Source organism: Equus caballus, chromosome 18 (assembly GCF_041296265.1).
Source record: "Equus caballus isolate H_3958 breed thoroughbred chromosome 18, TB-T2T, whole genome shotgun sequence".
In the NCBI taxonomy this organism is placed as follows: Eukaryota; Metazoa; Chordata; class Mammalia; order Perissodactyla; family Equidae; genus Equus; species Equus caballus.
Window position 1 is genome coordinate 47,303,955 of NC_091701.1, and position 18,387 is coordinate 47,322,341.

At 34.7% G+C, this 18,387-nt stretch overlaps 1 long non-coding RNA gene across 2 annotated transcripts in view; it reads left to right on the forward strand.

Moving 5' to 3' along the window:
- LOC111768916 (uncharacterized) overlaps positions 1-18,387 on the forward strand; it is a 142,862-nt gene that overhangs the window by 16,289 nt on the left and 108,186 nt on the right. For both annotated transcript variants that reach the window (XR_011428524.1, XR_002801600.2), the window contains exons 2-3: positions 3,180-3,406; positions 17,663-17,801. This is a non-coding gene — a long non-coding RNA (uncharacterized lncRNA). The remainder of the gene's footprint in view (positions 1-3,179; positions 3,407-17,662; positions 17,802-18,387) is intronic.

The window sequence follows — 18,387 nt, forward strand, 5'->3', positions numbered from 1 at the left end:
TATGGCGGCTGACTTCTCATTATGAACCAAGCATGCCAGAAGTTAGGGAACGGCATCTTTAAGGTGGTTAAAAACAACAAAAAAAATCCCCCCCCAAACAAAAAGCAAAATGGTAACTATAAACATAGATTTCTGTATCCAGCATAAATATCCTTCTAAAGGTGAAATAAAAGCATTTTCAGATAAACAAAAGATGATAGAACTCAAGGCCAACAGTTTTGCACTGTAAGAAATGCTAGAGGCAGTTCTTCAGTCTAAATAGAAATAGTACAAGTTGGAAAGACAGATCTACAAGAAGTATTTAAGAGCACTATAAATGGTAAATTAGTACATATAGAAGACTTTTTCTTTCCTAATTTCTTCAAAATACAGTCGTCTGTTTAAAGCATAAACAGTAACGTTTTCTTGTGGGGTTTATAACACACGTAGTGATAAATTGCATCATAAGAATAGCACGAAGGATAGCAAGGGAGCAACATGGAAGATTACTCTTATAAACATCTTACGTTATACCTAAATTGGTATAATATTAATTCAAGAAAGACTGTGATAAATTAAAGATACTATTTTAGTTCTTAGAGCAACCATTAAAACAGTAAAACAAAGAGGTGTCCATAAAAACAATGGAAGAAGTAAAATAAAATGCCAAAAATATTTTTTTGAAAATAATTAATCTAAACAGGATCAAAAGAACCAAGAACAGAGGAGAAAATAGAAAGTATATAGTAAGAGTGCTGGCAAAATCAATCATATAATTACATTAAATTTAAATGGATCAAACACTCTAATTAAAAAGTAGAGATTGACAGAATAGAAACAAAATAAAAACGCGGTTCAACTATCTGATGCAGTTCATAAGAGCTGCATTTTATTTTTATTATATTTGCTTTGCTTTTTTATTTAGAAATAATTTCTAATAATTAGAATATATGAAAATAGTACAGAGAATTTCTGAATATCTTTTATCCAGATTCACCAGTCATCCACACTTTGCCATACAAACAACTCCATGAAGTCGTTTAAATCCTCTTGAGTCATTAAGGTTCAGAGAAGTTTAAATGACTTCCCTAAGCCTTCACAGCTAGTAAACATTACTGCTGCAATTTAAACTCAGGGAGTCTAAGGCCAGAACACATCTTCTTAAATATTATGTTTTATTGCTAGTTATGTGTATAAATGCAATTGGTAACTGATGGTGTCAATATTCAATGAAAGTCGAGTTGGCTTCATAATACCACTTTACATCTCAATGTAAAATAATTAGTTGTTCATAAATGGTTGATCAAAAGTCCGTTGTGATGCTTTGTAGAGTAATAAGCTTATCACAGCAGTTGTTCAGGTTTACAACTAAATGAAGGTATTTCAGGGATCTTGCTTTGGGTAGAAGATCAAATTAAATGGAAGAAAAGACTGCTTCAAATTCTAATAATCTAGTATATTATCTGCTGTTTTATTGGAATACTCACAATTTTAGTGCCCCAATTTGCCTTTCCCTTCCACTTCAAAAAGTATATTACATCCTTTAGAAGTCATCTTTATTTATCAATGGATTTTCATTGTATTCATAATTACCTAAGGAGTTAAGGTACTTTCCAGATATTAAGAAGAATCTTCATAATCTTAAATAGAAGGAGGGTCTTATGTCTCATTAAAACTTAAACTTCATTAAAATAACCAAGCTCCATTAAACTTAGTTAAGCCTCATTAAGTGAGACTTAGTGTCTTTAGTCCTCTTAAACCAAGCTGAGAATAACAAAACTGTTAAAAATTCTTGCTATGCTTTTAGGCTCAAAAGACTAGATAAGAATGGTTAAGTATCAAAAGCTAATTAACCTGGGAGCATTTAATATCTTTTCTTCATGGTTGACAGAACACTTAGGTTGTTAATTCAATTTGGATTCCATTGAATAGTTTTAAATATTGTTAAAATTTGTTAAGCATCATTAATCCAATTAATCATCATAAAGACAGTAAACACTTAAACTTTTGTTCAATTTTTAAGAAAAAAATTCTTGTTTAGTTTGGACCAAACTCGCTAGGTTTATGAGTAACTAACAATATTTCTTGTCTTCTTTTAGAATTGTTGAGCTACCCCTATTTAGAGATGAAGACACTCAATCAGTGAAATTTCAAGCATTTCCTTTATTAACCTATACATCCAATGTCATAGAGACTTGTTTAAAATCTACTGCACTGTTTATGATTCAGATTATCTCTATCTCTGTTGTCTGTCTCTCTATCTATCTAAATAATGAATGAATGGATAAATACGCCTGATATAATAATTCTATATATGCAATTATTACCAAACAGAAGAGAATGCATGGCAAAGGGCATTTGAAGGAATCTACAGTTATTTTCGGGATTACCATCTGCTATTTGGTGGGCCATTAGACTATTTCTTTGTTTCAGTGCCATATGAGTTAATGTTTAAGAATGTCTCTGCACTCTTCAGAAAGTTAAATATTTTTAATGATTTCCTTCTGCCTTATTTCATTTCAATTAAAGAAATATATCAATCAGAACAAAATACTGTAAAAAGGAAATGAAATGTTTGAAAATGATAAAAAGTAGCATGCATTCATTCTTTTAACAGATATTTTTATTTAAGCATGGGATCCTGCTGCTCATGTCAACTTTACCTTTCAGTGATCAGATAATACCCAGGTCATGAAGGACAGTTAACTTGAATTAATCACTTAATGCCCAGGGCCAGTCTCTAGTAGATTGCAGTAGCAACCTGACAGCTGTGCAGAATAGGACATGTCTTTAATCCAAAACCCTATATTCTGATTCCCTTATAACTTGCCAGCTGGTTCATATAGCATCTTTTTCACTGCCATTTTCATTGCTATTGGGTATGGCAGGTACTAAGGCCTGAATGGTGGGGGCAACTTTTATTGTAGTCTTGGGTCTCCTGTGGAGTCCTTTCTTAATCCAGATCCCATGCTCAGCTGGCTGGTAAGTGGATGAGAAGAGTAGGCTTGTGTTTTCTCCAATTATCCTAAGAATCCAAACAAACACTGTGCTTCTTTCCTCATAGGATATGGTGCAAATTGCCTCTTACTTAGAAGGAGTATTCCAACATACCCCTTTTTCCTGGAAATTGCAGATGTGTCAGACTCCATAACTTTTACAAGATTCATCTCATATTCTCTTGCATACTTATGTCTTCCCAGGGCAGCTTGAGAGTTTGTCACCTCCTGCCACCAAGTCCGATTAGCATATGTCATCAATATAATGACCTGCCTAATATTCTGAGGACTAACAGGACAGTCAAGGTCCTTCTAGATTACATAATGACCAGGAGAAGAGTGGACTTATCCTGAAGAAAGACAGTCAAGGTGTTCTGCTGTTTTTGAGCATGATTATCTTATTGATAGAAAGTCTAAAGAAAACAACATAGGTATGTTGGGATATATTGGTTATAACCACTAAAAATTCCATTTCTCCACCACAGTTGTGATTGGTAAAAGTATCTGATTAAGTTTGCAATAATATGCAATCATTCATTTTGCAAGGCCTGTCTGGCTTTTGTATTGACCAAAAAGGTAAATTAATGGGGATACAGTAGTAATTATCATCACTGAATTTTCAAGTATTTGATGATAGCATTGATTTCTGCCAATCTCCTGTGATAAAGTATTGCCTTTAATTTACTATCTTGTTGCAGCTGAGACATAAGGGCTTCCATTTGACACACCTACCATAATGACCTTCAATCCACAGGAACAAATCTAGGGATTCTTCCAGTTACTAAGTATATATTCTAGGACAAAGGAAAGAACCACAACATGTGGCGGTGATTCCACTGGGCATCTTGTGAGATGATTCAGAACACATCTTCATCTTTTAACTGACCTCCAATGCCATTCATTCTGACCGGTGCATCACAGTGTAGTTTTGGGTCTATAAGAATTAGCCACAGTTCAGAGCCAGCCTCTAATGATTCCTGGAAGGCCTGTTAATTTCCCTTTCTCCAGACATGTCCACCTTGCTAATATTTACATTAGCAAGTTTCTGCAATCTTTGGGTAAAGGCTAACTTTTCCCCGAGTAGGTCTTTTAGTTCTCCTTTTGGGCTATGATAGGATAAAAACCTCTTGTTATGGGCCTGGGGGCAACGAGAGGTGATGAGGTTGGGTCTTGATGAAAATCAGGCCTCCTTGGGGCAACTGCCTGAAGTGAAAGATTTTATGGACAGTAATGCTGGTTCTCTCAGATATGGATTGGGCTGCTTCTATAAGTAAGGAAGATTTAGAGTGATTTAGGGATTTCCCGGTCTTATCTGTTTTTACCAAAATGACCCTGTACTTTAGGTTTCAACCACTTCCACATCATGCCTTAATTTAGTGAAGAGGCCTGGAGTTCCACGTTTAATTGGCAGTACAACTTTGTAACCCTTACAATCAGGCTCAGTGTTATCTTTCTTGAGGCTGTAGAAGATAAGGAAGCTTTTAAAGCTTTCAGAGAGATTTTCTACTTCTTTTTCTCTTTTCCCATGTTCTGAGCCGGGCATTCAAGAACTTTCACTTATCGTTTTCCGTAGTACCATCTAGGGTTTTCAGAAGTAGCCATCCATGCCATAATGTTTGTAATCCTTATTCTGACATCACCACTAATGGAACAGGCACTTGTTATTCAAATAGCAATATAAATATACCAAAAATATATAGTATTTTCCCTCAATATATATAATAGTTCAATCTTTCAGGAGAATTGTTCTCATAAATTAAATGGATCACTTGGGGCCACAAAAATCTATGATAAATCAAATATGGCCTAATAGCAATGAGCTTTCTCTTCCTATGAGAGTCGTCCCTCCTCACTAATTAACCCTAAGTCTAAATAAGAACTTCACTCAATCAGAAGAGCCAAGTCCAAAGTACAGATAACAGACATTTAATCAACGTCCTAATGTATAATCTGAGGAACTGGTGACATCATAACCATATTAAAATGCATCATCTCATATAATCATGTGAGAGGGACATAAAATGACACACTGATCCATGACTGATCTAATATGGTGATAGCTGTCAGTATTTTCTCCAGTTTTTTGGAGTCTTTTAAGCCCTGTGACGATCCTGACGCTTGAAGCTACTGACTGCACAAGTGAGGAAATAAGCAAGAGTTGGGTGAAATAGTGACATGTATTCAGCAGAATTTGTGGGAGCCTCAGGTCTGTGATCTGCTCTGCTTCTCTCTCAAATGCCTGAACCACAAATTCAGTTTTCCTCCCAGCACTCTGGGTCATGAGTTCTCTCCATTATTCTCAGTAACCACCACTAGCTGTTTGACTCCTTGAGGACTTATGTTACGAAATTGGAGTGTTTTAAGATTTCTCCTGTGCAAGTTTCTGTAATAGATTCAGGCAGACTCCCCACGTCTCCTAAATCCTCCTGAGTAATGTTAGACATACGCGTCTTCAGTACCCTCATTGTGCTAGCAGAATACAGTCTGGTGCAATTATTTGGTTACTTTTATAATAACAAATGAAACTGTAATTCGTTCCACACTGTACAAGAAAAACTCCTCAGTGTTCTAGGTGCCATCTTCACTCATTTGTAGAAATCATCAACCTTAACATCACCTCAAATTTTTCCTTTCTATCTCAGAATTTGAATGAATTAGCTATCAGGAATAATATCTAATAGAAGAAATATTATGTTCTAAGTTGCTTCGTCTAGAAAAGGACAGGTCTATTTGAACTAGTAAAATTATGAATTAAAAAGCTTTTCTTTGGGGCCCGCCAAATGGCGTGGAGGTTAAGTTTGCATGTTTTGCTTTGGCAGCCCAGGTTCGCCAGTTCGGATCCCAGGAGTGGATCTACGCACTGCTCATCAAGTCATGCTGTGGCAGGTGTCCCATATGGAGGAAGATGAGCACGGATGTTAGCTCAGGGCCAATCTTCCTTAGCAAAAAGAGGAGGATTGGTGGCGGATGTTAGCTCAGGGCTAATCTTCCTCAAAAAAAAAGAGAAACTTTTTCTCCTGCAGAAATGCCTTTTTATAACACCCTCCACCATGCTATATTCAGCCTTGAACTAGTCAGTCAACTTAGAAAACTTGATTTAACTAAGAACTAAGAGTGATTTATAATTGGTATATCAATTATTCATATGTAAATGTTTCCAGGCTACAAGGAATATGTATAGAATTCACATAAGCGGGGCAATTTCTTCACAAGATAAATACGCTTAGCAAATTATTTTCTCATAAAGCAAAGGTAAAATTAAGCTGAACCTTTACTGAAATATCAAAAATGTGAGTTAGTCAGGCCCAAATTAGTTTTTCCTGTAGCCTTAAAAACAGTATTTAATTACTTTACAATCTTGTGATATTTAATATCCATATATTTGCATATAAATTACTCTTTAAGATATCTTTAATATTTATCCGGAAAGACTGCTGAAAAATGTAGTGAATGTTAAAAGCAGCAAGAAAACGCATCTGTTGTTTGAAAAAGTGTTTCTAAGTCTGCGTCAATGACTTCCGCATTAAATTTTCTTAGTTTATGCTTCCAACAATATTTTTTCTAATGCTCTAACGTCACAGAGAAGGCTGACTGCAAATCAAACCATGTTTATTCTGCTTCTGGTCACTAACACTGAAACAAAAATTTTGGAGTCAGAATTTACCTGACAATTTTGCAGGTGATGGATGAGGCAGAGTAGCATACCTCGCTTAATTTTCCTTCACAATTATGCCTTTAATATGGAGAACGAAATCTGAGTGTGTCTGTGTTCAAACAAGAAGGATGTGAAGGAATAATCACCTTACAGCGTGAAAAGTGCGGTTGATGGACAATGTAAACTACACGTCGCCCAGTGTTTTGGGCAGAATCCTCTCTATCTGGGAAGAATTGGAAGATTGCGGTATTGTGGGTTGAATTTATGTCCCCCCAAAAGACATGTCTAAGTCTTAACCCCTGGTACCTGAGAATGTGATCTTATTTGGAAATAGAATCGTTGCGGATGTAATCAAGTTAAGATAAGGTCACACCAAATTAGGGTGGGCCCTAATCCCTTAAGACTGGTGGTGTCCTTATAAGAAGAGGAGAAAAGTCACAGACAGAAGACACAGGGAGAATGCCATGTGGTGATGGAAGCTGAGCTTAGAATGATGCATCAAGAAGCCAAGGAGCACCAAGAATTGCTGGCAACACCAGAAGCTAAAGAAAGGCATGGAACATCTTCCTTAGAGCCTCCAGAGAGAATATGGCTTTGCCGACACCATCTAGCCTCCAGAACTGAGAGGGAATAAATTTCTATTGTTTTCAGCCACCCAGGTAGTGATAATTTGTTGCAGCAGCCCTGAAACTAAGAAACCTAAATTTCTATGAAAGGCACTGCTGTCCCTTGAGACAAAGGAGACCTTTATTAAAATATATACATTTCTTGAAAAGAGAATAGATTCTCTGAAGAAGTGAGACAAAATTGGATACATTTTTGATGAGGATAAGGAAAGTTACAAAGTATGGCAACCTATCCAAAAGAGAGTGATACCACTGGGGGTTTACTACTGTATTCTCTATTTATTCACCAGGTAGAGTTGAGAGCCTGTTACCTGGAAAGAAAAAAAAAACATTGTGGATTGGGTAGCAATCAGGGTGTTGGAAGAACCCACAGAACTCCACACTGTATTGAGGATGAGGGCAGAAACATCAAAATTTTCTATGATGTTCACATTAACACCAAGGGTAAGAGGAAATTGGACAAAGATAAAGAAATTTGTTACATGGAATAGGAAGAGAGGTCTTTAAGCATTATAATGCTCAGTATTTGCTGGTGTTAGAATAAAATGTAGGCTTGAGACCATTAATGAAAGTAATTAGCGTCCAATAAATTGAACTAAATTATTACTTACCATGTAATATAGTGATAATATCAGTACAAATGATATGGTGATAAAGATTATATTCGTATGCTAAGAATGGACCATTTGAAAGCTGTGATCATCTGGATTAATTTCTTCTATTTTATCTAATCCTTGCGTAAAGCTTTACTGAGTTTTTACGGCAGCTGTAGCCATTTAAGCAAAAGCCCCGAAGTTAAATTACTATAGGAAAAAGCTACTCTAGAAATGAAATTTTACAATTTGAGTATAACAGGACTCGTAACTATCATTTTCATCTGCTTTGTGAAACAATTTTTTAGCACATAGATTTGGTTTGTTATGATCCAAATGCTGAAAAAGACCATGTGGTAATCTAGCAAACTATTAAGGCTTTCCTAAATACAAGCTTAATTGGCTTTGGAACCCAAACTTTTTGATGGTTTAACAAACTGATAATATTATTAAAAATGTCAGTCTTTTCCACTACCATAGAACTTGAAAGATACTTTAATTCTCATTTGATTTTTTTCTTTGATATAAGTTCGCAGTGCTAAGTAAGAGCTAAAGCTATGTGAATGACAAACCAGAAGTAAATATACAGATAGCTGGAGCTACTGTAAGTAAATGAAAGCCTGATAAGATCCAGAGATTTATTATATACTCCTGCCAGAAGGGTGTTTCAAACTTGAAATAGCCAAGAAAGATTATTGATATTCTTTTTGTGCAGTGCTGGGCTTGACTATCTATTGACAAGGCAGTTTTCATCTCTGAAGGGACAAATGGTTAGCTTGTAGACTTTTGTCTGGAAAGAGAAGCAAATAATGTCTGTTCAGTAGAACAGATAACACCAAAGATTATCATCTTTGGACCTATTGGATATAACCAATTTCATATCTAACCCGGAAATCTTATTGTAACATTTCTTTGTTTAATTCCTTGTATACTCTTAGCTTCTTAAATGATCTATGAACCAGTCATAATGCTTACTGGTTTCCTTATTAACTAATGATTTAAATAAAATCTTTAACGTGTTCATTTTATATTGTATGAGATTCATGTTTTTCATCATATACTCTGTTTGTTTTTGAGGTCGTCCACTGAGATGCCCAAGTGGACTCACGATAGAGACAAATAAACCGTATTGTTGGCGATGCGTGCCCCATGGGCTGTTTAAGTTCAGGCACGTCTTGGCTTCTAGAGTGAATCTCAAGTGGCAATCAATTTTAACTTTTCTGACTCTCTAGTTTTGTTGTCATTGTTGTTTCTGGTTCAAGCATAGTTGGTAATTGATTCTCCATTGGTGGTAGCAATGGATAGAAATTTAGTTTTGTGGTTTGACCGTTTGGTGAAATGACTGTTCTATGGATGATGATCTGTTCTCTGTTAGGTGATATATGACAGAAAACTTGGTTTGTTAGTCTTTTGTTATTTGTTTCTCTTTTTGTGAGCTCAAAACGATTAAAATTTTGTGCCCATTGGGAAGGAGAACAACTCTGATTCCTGCACTGGTGAGTTTTATGTTTCTCTTTTTACTTTTGATCTATAGTTGAAGTTGCAGGACTGAAGCTATAAGTTCTCTTTATATCTGTGTTTTTGTGTTTCTGTAATTCAGAAAAGTATTTATATCTCTGACATATGTGAAGTATTTTCCTATCTGTGGCAAATGTAAATAGGTTTACATTATAACGTCTCAAATTAATGGAGTTCTGTTCTGATTGGCTTTTTAAGAACAAAGATCACCTACATAAATTACGTATTTTTTAAATTCACAGAAAATAAACCTGTCTTCTAATACTTTAGAAGTTCTAATCCCCTCTCCCACAAAAATAATAATCCTCCTTACAGATATTACTAGTTCAAAAAAACTTGAAGAATCTAAGTCATAAAATCAAAATTAATCTTTAACAAATCACACTGATTTATAATTTTGATTTAGGAAAAAAAAGCTGTATGTATTTTTCCTATGATTTATCAGTATTAACTACAATACAAAGATACAAATTATTTCTTATAAGATTTAGGTTTGTTTCCTCATGCGGTGACTAGTAAGTGAATCTACACTACTTTTACTGGTTTACTGATCAAATAAGCTGACATTTCTACATGATATTTAAGCTTATGAAAAATGTGAATTTGTATTCAACTAAATTGAATCACAATACTGACAGATGCTTTTATATGACAGTTATTATGTTTTGCATTTCTTAGCTTGAACACAATTTCTAAGTTCTTTGGTAATTTAAAATCTTTGGCTAATATTTTAAAAAGTTAATTACTGGATAATCTTTCCATATCTAGATAATAATTACTTATCATTGAATCATGAAACATGGAGTATTAAGGATAAATTTAAGATTATATATTTTTGCTTCTTGGTTTTATACTATAGAATGGCAATACTGTTGAAGAATTTTTATGATTGTGTTCATTATTTTTTGCTGCTTTAAGGAGAATGAGAAGCTGTGGCTGTAGAAAGTTGTGTTATGTGTACTTATAAGCTTTGCGAATCTGCTAACATTCTTGTAAAGGACAGTTTTCACTTCTCTGCCTCTCAGTTTTCTCTAAGAATAGAAGTTACTAGTTTGGTGAAAAATTACAATTAATATGGCTGGGTGAAATTATTCTAGGAGCAATAATGACAGAGAAATGTAACCTACTTATATTTTTTAAAAAAAGGAATTTGAAATTTTTACTGTCAATTATTATGCTAATGTAAGTATTATATTAATGCTTTCTCTCTGTTAAAATGTTACATTTGCCTTGAAGTCTTAACAAGGGATAGTAAAAAGTTACTCTTTATCTTCTACGTAATGTGTCTATTAGCAAAGGTTTTATATCTTTCCAGTATAATTATTTGTTTTTTATGTTGACTTTATCATATCCTCAATTATTAAAAAACTTTTTTCTTTGCTTTTGAACGTGCTGTTTTCTTAAAATTGTGTTGCCTTCTTCTGTGTTTATCTTAAAATATTTTATTGTCCTTTTGATTAAATAGGTGATGGAATATTGTTACCCTGTCAACCATAATCCAATATTAATCCTGTTACAAATCTTCTCTGATAACTCCTGATTTTTGACTTCCAAGTTTCAATCCTAAATTTAGAAAAGAGAAAGTAAAATTTTCACAATATCTTTCACAGCTAAAATTATCTTTGAAATTTCCCAGAGAGCTCCTGGAAAATCATAAATTTGTTTTTTGTCTTATAAAAAGGGAGATGCTAGAAATAATTAGGTTTGATTCATATGCTCCATATTTCTCACTTAGCTCAAAACTGTTGTCAAGTCCAATGAGACAAACAGCCTTCAGTGGTTAACATGAGAGAAATTGTCAAAACAGAAGAATTGTTCAACCTTTCCTAGGTTCCTATAGGTAAAATGCAGTTGACATAAACATTTTAGAGAGTGTGAATGTCGTATGAAGGATCCTGGGTTTTTGTCAATGCCCTTGCTATCTGTACAACATTTAACTCTGTAGGAGTGGAGATAACTTGTAGATTTTCTTTCTACAAAGATAAACATAATTTCCAAGTAATAGAACAAATAACCTCAAAGGTTATGATTTTTGGATCCTGTTGGGTATTAAATAATTTTATATTTCACCTGGAAATGTTAAACATTTCTTTCTTTATTATGTACACATATTCTCAAATACTTTTTTAACCAATCATAACTTCTTACAATTTCTCTCACTAATCAATGAGTTAAATAAAATTTTTGACATATGATTTTTTTCATATTTGTAGAAGAGTCATGGTTTTTGTTTTTTGCTGAGGAAAATTAGGCCTGAGCTAACATCTGTTGCCAATCTCCCTCTATTTTATATGTGGGTCACTGCCACAGTATTGCTGATGAATGATGTAGGTCTGTGCCATGGATCCAAACCTGCAAATCTGGGCCACCAAAGTGGAGCATGCTGAACTTAACCACTGGGCCATTGGCCAACACCCATGGTTTCTTTTTAATATGCATTTTGTTTATTGTGGTAAAATACATGTAACATTTACCATTTTAACCATTTTATAGTGTACAATTCAGTAGTATTAAATACATTCAAAATGTTGTATAGCAATTCTAGTATCTAGTTCCAGAACTTTTTCATCACTCCAAATGGAAATCTTTTGAAAATCACACCATAACACAACAAATATTTATTGGGCATTTTGTTTTTGTTTTATTTTTATTTTTTTGGCCAGGGACTATTTTAGGTTCTGGGATACAGAAGTAAATAAAGTAAACAACCCCCCCTCCCCCCCCCCCATTCTCATGTGGTTTACATAGTAACAAAGGAGAGAAAAATGAAACAAGAGAATCAAGTCAAACATGTAGTGTTTTACATAGAGGTAAGTGTGAAGGAGAGGAATAATACATGGAAAAGGGATAAGAAGTATCAGAGTCAGGGAGGTTGCAATGAAAAAGCTTCACTGAGAAAGTGACATTTGAGGAAATATCAAAAAACAAAGCAAGGGAATAAGCCATGTTAATCACATTATTGGAGGTGAAAGAAACCTTCTAGTGAAAGGAAAAATGAAGGATAAAGGCCTGCAGTTCAAGGTTAATTGTTGTGCTTGAGGAACAGCAACAGATGGGCGTGAAAGGAATTGTCAAGGAGAAGAATAATAGCAGAAAATTTCAGAGTAGAAATGGGATACTAGATTAAAAACATAAATTAGCATAAGTCATTTGCTTTTAATCTGAATTAGGTGGAAAGTCATTGGGGGGTTTTAAGCATGGAAATGATATGATATGACTTATGCTTTGAAATAAATTGGAAGCTGTGTTGAAAAGAGACTTAGTGAGGCAAGGCCAGAAGAAGGCAGCCAATTAGAAAACCTTTTCAGTAATCTGGGTGAAAGATAATGCTGTCACAGTTACTTTGGCAGATAGAAGGTGGAGGATATTGGTCTCTTCTGGATACAAGTGGAGGGTGTATAGTCAAGAGGACTTACTGGGGGCTTAAGGTGTATTTGTGTTAGAAATAAAATACTTAAGGATATCTCCACATTATGTTATTTGAACAATTGAAAAAATGGAGTTGCCATACTGAGATGAAGAAGAGTGTAAGAGCAGCAGGTTTGAGGGGAAAGTGAGAGCTCAGATTTGGAAATGTTAAGCTTAAGATGTTTGTTAGACATCCATCTGAAGTTATTAGGTAGCAAGATGAATATATGAGTTGAGAGTTCAGGGAACTGATCCGTGCTGGAGATATGCATTTGGGAGTTATCAAAATGTAGACACTATTTAATTCCATGAAATTTTATTAGATCATAAAGGCACAGAGAGTAGTTAAAATAGAATTGAGAATCAAAGACAGAACTCTGGGATGATTCAGTATTTAAAAGTCAGGGACATGAAGAGGAAACCCTGAAGAGGCTTGAGAAACCAGAGAGGCAAGAGCAAAACTGGACAAATGATGGAAGACTGAAACCTCTGTAAAGTCAGGGGCTGAAACCAAGCCAAGATGCGGAATTGTATTCTCTACCCCTGCACAGGAGATGAAGTAGGTTCTTCTACATACCTGAAGTTCAAATTGGAACTCTAGGTGGCATTCTCTCGGTTAGGGCAGAAGAAGCCCGTAACTGAGCCTGCGCTATGCAGGATGTAGGTTCTGGGATAGTCTATGCTGCTCCTCACTAATAATTTAAGGCCTGATTTGGATTTGTGCACTCCATGGAGCCTGATCTGAATCCATCAGTAAAGCTTCCAACAAGAACAGATGAATATGCTAGAAAACAATGTAAAATTAGCTATCTAACAAAAATAGCAAAGCTAATGAAAAAATCCATTGCCATGAGAAAGAATCTGCGTACCCTTGAGTGGAAAAATCATATCTGAGAAAAAACATTCAGATGACTAAAGTAATTTGAAGGAGTTTTACAATCAATTTGTTTAAAATCTTCAGAAAGCATCCATGAAATGGGCAAGAGATTGTGAAAGAACAGATGACTGTGAAAAAAAAACTAAGAATACTTTTTGGAAATCAACTAAGAACTTTAAAATAAAAAAAGTAACTTTAAAAATTAACTATTAACTTTAAAAACAATACATAAATTAAATAATAAAGTGGACATAACTGAAGAGTAAGTGAATTTGATAATAAAATTAGGTAAATTTCTATACTGCAACAAAAGATAGGACATATAAAAGAGAAATTAAGGTATTTAAGAAGGTGTAATATATATTTAAAAAAACTTTAAAGAATGAGGTAATAGAGACAATGAGGAGGTGGAGGTGATAAACAGATAATGACCAAGAATTTTCCAGTATTGAGCTTTCTCACTGTCTGCAAATTGACAAAACCCATTTTGTGGTAAGCAATATTAAGAATAAATCTACAATCACAATACAGTAGTAAAACTGCATAATATTAAGAAGGAAAAGTATTTAAAACATTCAAAGTGAAAATACAGCTTTCCTGTGCAGAAATGGCAATCATGTTAAAAGTCGGGTTTACCTCAGCAACAATTTATGTTAGAAGACAATGAAATAATATCTTCAAAGTGCTGAGGGAAAATATCTTTGAGCTTGGATTTCTATGTCCAAACTATATTTATGGTATTTCACATATGCACACAATAATAAAACAGCTTACCACCATCAAGACAGAATAAAATACGACTTCTTTTAGAAAGGAAACAAAGTGACAGCTGTTAGTATCATTCAAACATAGAATCACCTCTAAACGAAAAGAAAGCTATGATGTAAGTCACTAGGATCTAAGGCATTTTTGTTTGTCTGGGCACCATGCTGTGAAATACTTCCCTTCATTCCTAAGAGAAGCTGGGCATTCAAAATATTTACAACACAGGGATTTAAACAGAATCCTGTCTTCCCACTAGGCAAGTTAAAAGGAGTCTTAAGACAAAGAAATTTTTCTGTGTGATTGATTAAAGTAACAAATTTCCTGTGGGAGGTATTCTTTTTTTTTTTTTTTCAATTTTTTTTATTGAATTATTGATAGGTTACAATCTTGTGAAATTTCAATTGTACATTAATGTTTGTCAGTCATGTTGTAGGTGCACTACTTCACCCTTTGTGCCCACCCCCCACCCCACCTTTCCCCTGGTATCCACTAAACTGTTCTTGGTCCATAATTTTAAATTCCTCATATGAGTAGAGTCATACACAGGTTATCTTTCTCTCACTGGCTTATTTCACTTAACATAATTCTCTCAAGGTCCATCCATGTTATTGCAAATGGAATGCTTTTGTTATGTTTTGCAGCTGAGTAGTATTCCATTGTATATATGTACCACATCTTTATCCATTCGTCTGTTACTGAACACTTAGGTTGCTTCCACGTCTTGGCTATTGTAAACAGTGCTGCAATAAACATTGGGGTGCACAGGACTTTTGGGATTGCTGACTTCAAGCTCTTTGGATAAATACCCAGTAGTGGGATGGCTGGATCGTATGGTAGTTCTATTTTTAGTTTTTTGAGGAATCTCCATACTGTTTTCCATAGTGGCTGCACCAGTTTGCATTCCCACCAGCAATGTATGAGGGTTCCTTTTTCTCCGCAACCTCTCCAACATTTGTTGCTATTAGTTTTAGATATTTTTGTCATTCTAACGGGTGTAAGGTGATATCTTAGTGTAGTTTTGATTTGCATTTCCCTGATGATCAGCGATGATGAGCATCTTTTCATGTGCCTATTGGCCATCAGTATATCTTCTTTGGAGAAATGTCTGTTCATGTCTCCAGCCCATTTTTTGATTGGGTTGTTTGATGTTTTGTGGTTGAGTTGCGAGAGTTCTTTATATATTATGGATATTAAGCCTTTGTCAGATATATGACTTGCAAATATTTTTTCCCAGTTAGTGGGTTGTTTTTTTGTTTCAATCCTGTTTTCATTTGCCTTGAAGAAGCTCTTTAATCTGATGAAGTCCCATTTGTTTATTCTTTCTATTGTTTCCCTTCTCTGAGAAGGCATGGTGTCCGAAAAGATCCTTTTAATACTGATGTCAAAGAGTGTATTGCGTACGTTTTCTTCCAGAAGCCTTATGGTTTCAGGTCTCACCTTTAGGTCTTTAATCCATTTTGAGTTTATTTTAGTGAATGGTGAAAAAGAATGGTCAATTTTCATTCTTTTACATGTGGCTTTCCAGTTTTCCCAGCACCATTTGTTGAAAAGACTTTCTTTTCTCCATTGAATGCCCTCAGCTCCTTTGTCAAAGATAAGCTGTCCATAGATGTGTGGTTTTATTTCTGGGTTTTCAATTCTGTTCCATTGATCTGTGCACCTGTTTTTGTACCAGTACCATGCTGTTTTGATTACTGTAGCTTTGTAGTATGTTTTGAAGTCAGGGATTGTGATGCCTCCCGTTTTGTTCTTTTTTCTCAGGATTGCTTTAGAAATTCGGGGTCTTTTGTTGCCCCATATGAATTTTAGGATTCTTTGTTCTAATTCTGTAAAGAATGTCACTGGGATTCTGATTGGGTTGCCGTTGAATCTGTAGATTGCTTTAGGTAGAATGGACATTTTGACTATGTTTATTCTTCCAATCCATGTACATGGAATGTCTTTCCATCTCCTTATGTCGTCATCCAATTCTCTCAGAAAGGCCTTGTAATTTTCATTATATAGGTCCTTCACTTCCTTAGTTAAATTTACCCCAAGGTATTTTATTCTTTTTGTTGAGATTGTGAATGGTATTGTATTCTTGAGTTCTTTTTCTGTTGGTTCATTACTGGAGTATAGAAATGCTACTGATTTATGCAAATTGATTTTATACCCTGCAACTTTGCTGTAGTTGTTGATTACTTCTAACAGTTTTCCAATGGATTCTTTGGGGTTTTCTATATATAAGATCATGTCGTCTGCAAACAGCGAGAGTTTCACTTCTTCCCTCCCTATTTGGATTCCTTTTATTCCTTTTTCTTGCCTGATTGCTCTGGCCAGGACCTCCAGTACTATGTTAAATAAGAGTGGTGATAGAGGGCATCCTTGTCTCGTTCCTGTTTTCAGGGGGATGGGGTTCAGTTTTTGCCCATTGAGTATGATGTTGGCTATGGGTTTGTCGTATATGGCCTTTATTATGTTGAGGTAGTTTCCTTCTATGCCCATTTTGTTCCGAGTTTTTATCATAAATGGCTGTTGGATCTTGTCAAATGCCTTCTCTGCATCTATTGAGATGATCATGTGGTTTTTATTCCTCAGTTTGTTGATGTGGTGTATCACGTTGATTGATTTGCGGATGTTGAACCATCCTGTGGGAGGTATTCTTGCCATTTAATGTCCATGATAAGAACTCTCTACATTTTTTTATTAGTTATATAAACATAAACTTCTTTATTTGTTAATCATGAAATGTTTGGGAAAGTATGAGCAGTCACAATGTGTGGCTAGTTTTTAAGATTAATTGGTTCATTCATTAGGTTTATTGTAAATATTTCAGATTTAACTGAATTTCAAATTAAAGCCAAATACTGGAGTTTAAAATATATGTGTATTTAACAATGACAACAACAAAAAAACACATAGATACAGAGATCAGATTGGTGGTTACCAGAGGGGAAGGAGGAAGGGAGGAAGGTGAAAGGGGTGAGTAGGCACATGTGTATGTTGATGGATGGTGATTAGTCTTTGGGTGGTGAACATGATGTAATCTACACAGAAAATGAAGTATAATGATGTACACCTGAAATTTATATAATGTTATAAACCAATGTTACCTCAATAAAAAAAGTCAAATAAATAAATAATAAAATATTTGTGTACTGAAAATTTTAAAAATCAGAACTGTCCTTTTCAGCTCACATTATGAAGATTCCAATATGATTTCTATTATTTGGAGCAATAGCTCGGAATTTTTTGTTCTTTTGCAGAAGTTTAAAACAAACAAATAAAATGAACATGTTTCTGAAGTGTTTGTTCTTCAATCTCCCAGAAGACTGTCACTGATAAGATATTATACCAAGAAGAAAAATAACCCCAGGCAGAAGGAGTGGGATTCTAGAAACAAAGGTGAGCAAAATGTCATAAAACATATTGAAAAAAATTAAAGGACTCTAAAATAAAATAATGATGAATACATGCATACTTCACATGGTTTGGGATGGGAAGTGGGAGCTCAAAGAAAGGTTAAAGCTTCTTAAGGTCCTTTTCTTCCGGAAGAGGATTGATATGCTGATTTCCTTTAGAATGTGATACCAAAATGTTAATATAATATGGGTATTAGTTGTTATTGGTAACCGTTAAAAGAACAGAAAAAGGACACCTAACTTCTATACCTTTGTGCGTGTTTGAAATATATCTTAATAAAACATTTTTTAGTATATTGTTCATGTATATGTATATATATGTGTATGCTAAAGTATAAAATATTGTTAGGAAGCATACACACCAAACTCGTGAGAGTAGTTGTCTATGATGGGGGTACAATCAGAAGGAGATGGTATGCGGCTTAAGGAGAGTGCTTCCTTTTATACAGCAGAGCCTTAAGGCAGCCTGTTATTTTAGAAGGACAGGGTAAAATGCAATGAAATATCTCCTTTCCTCCCTATGAGTGATTTGGGGAAAGGAAAGAAGAGAAAGGGAGGAGAGAAAAAAC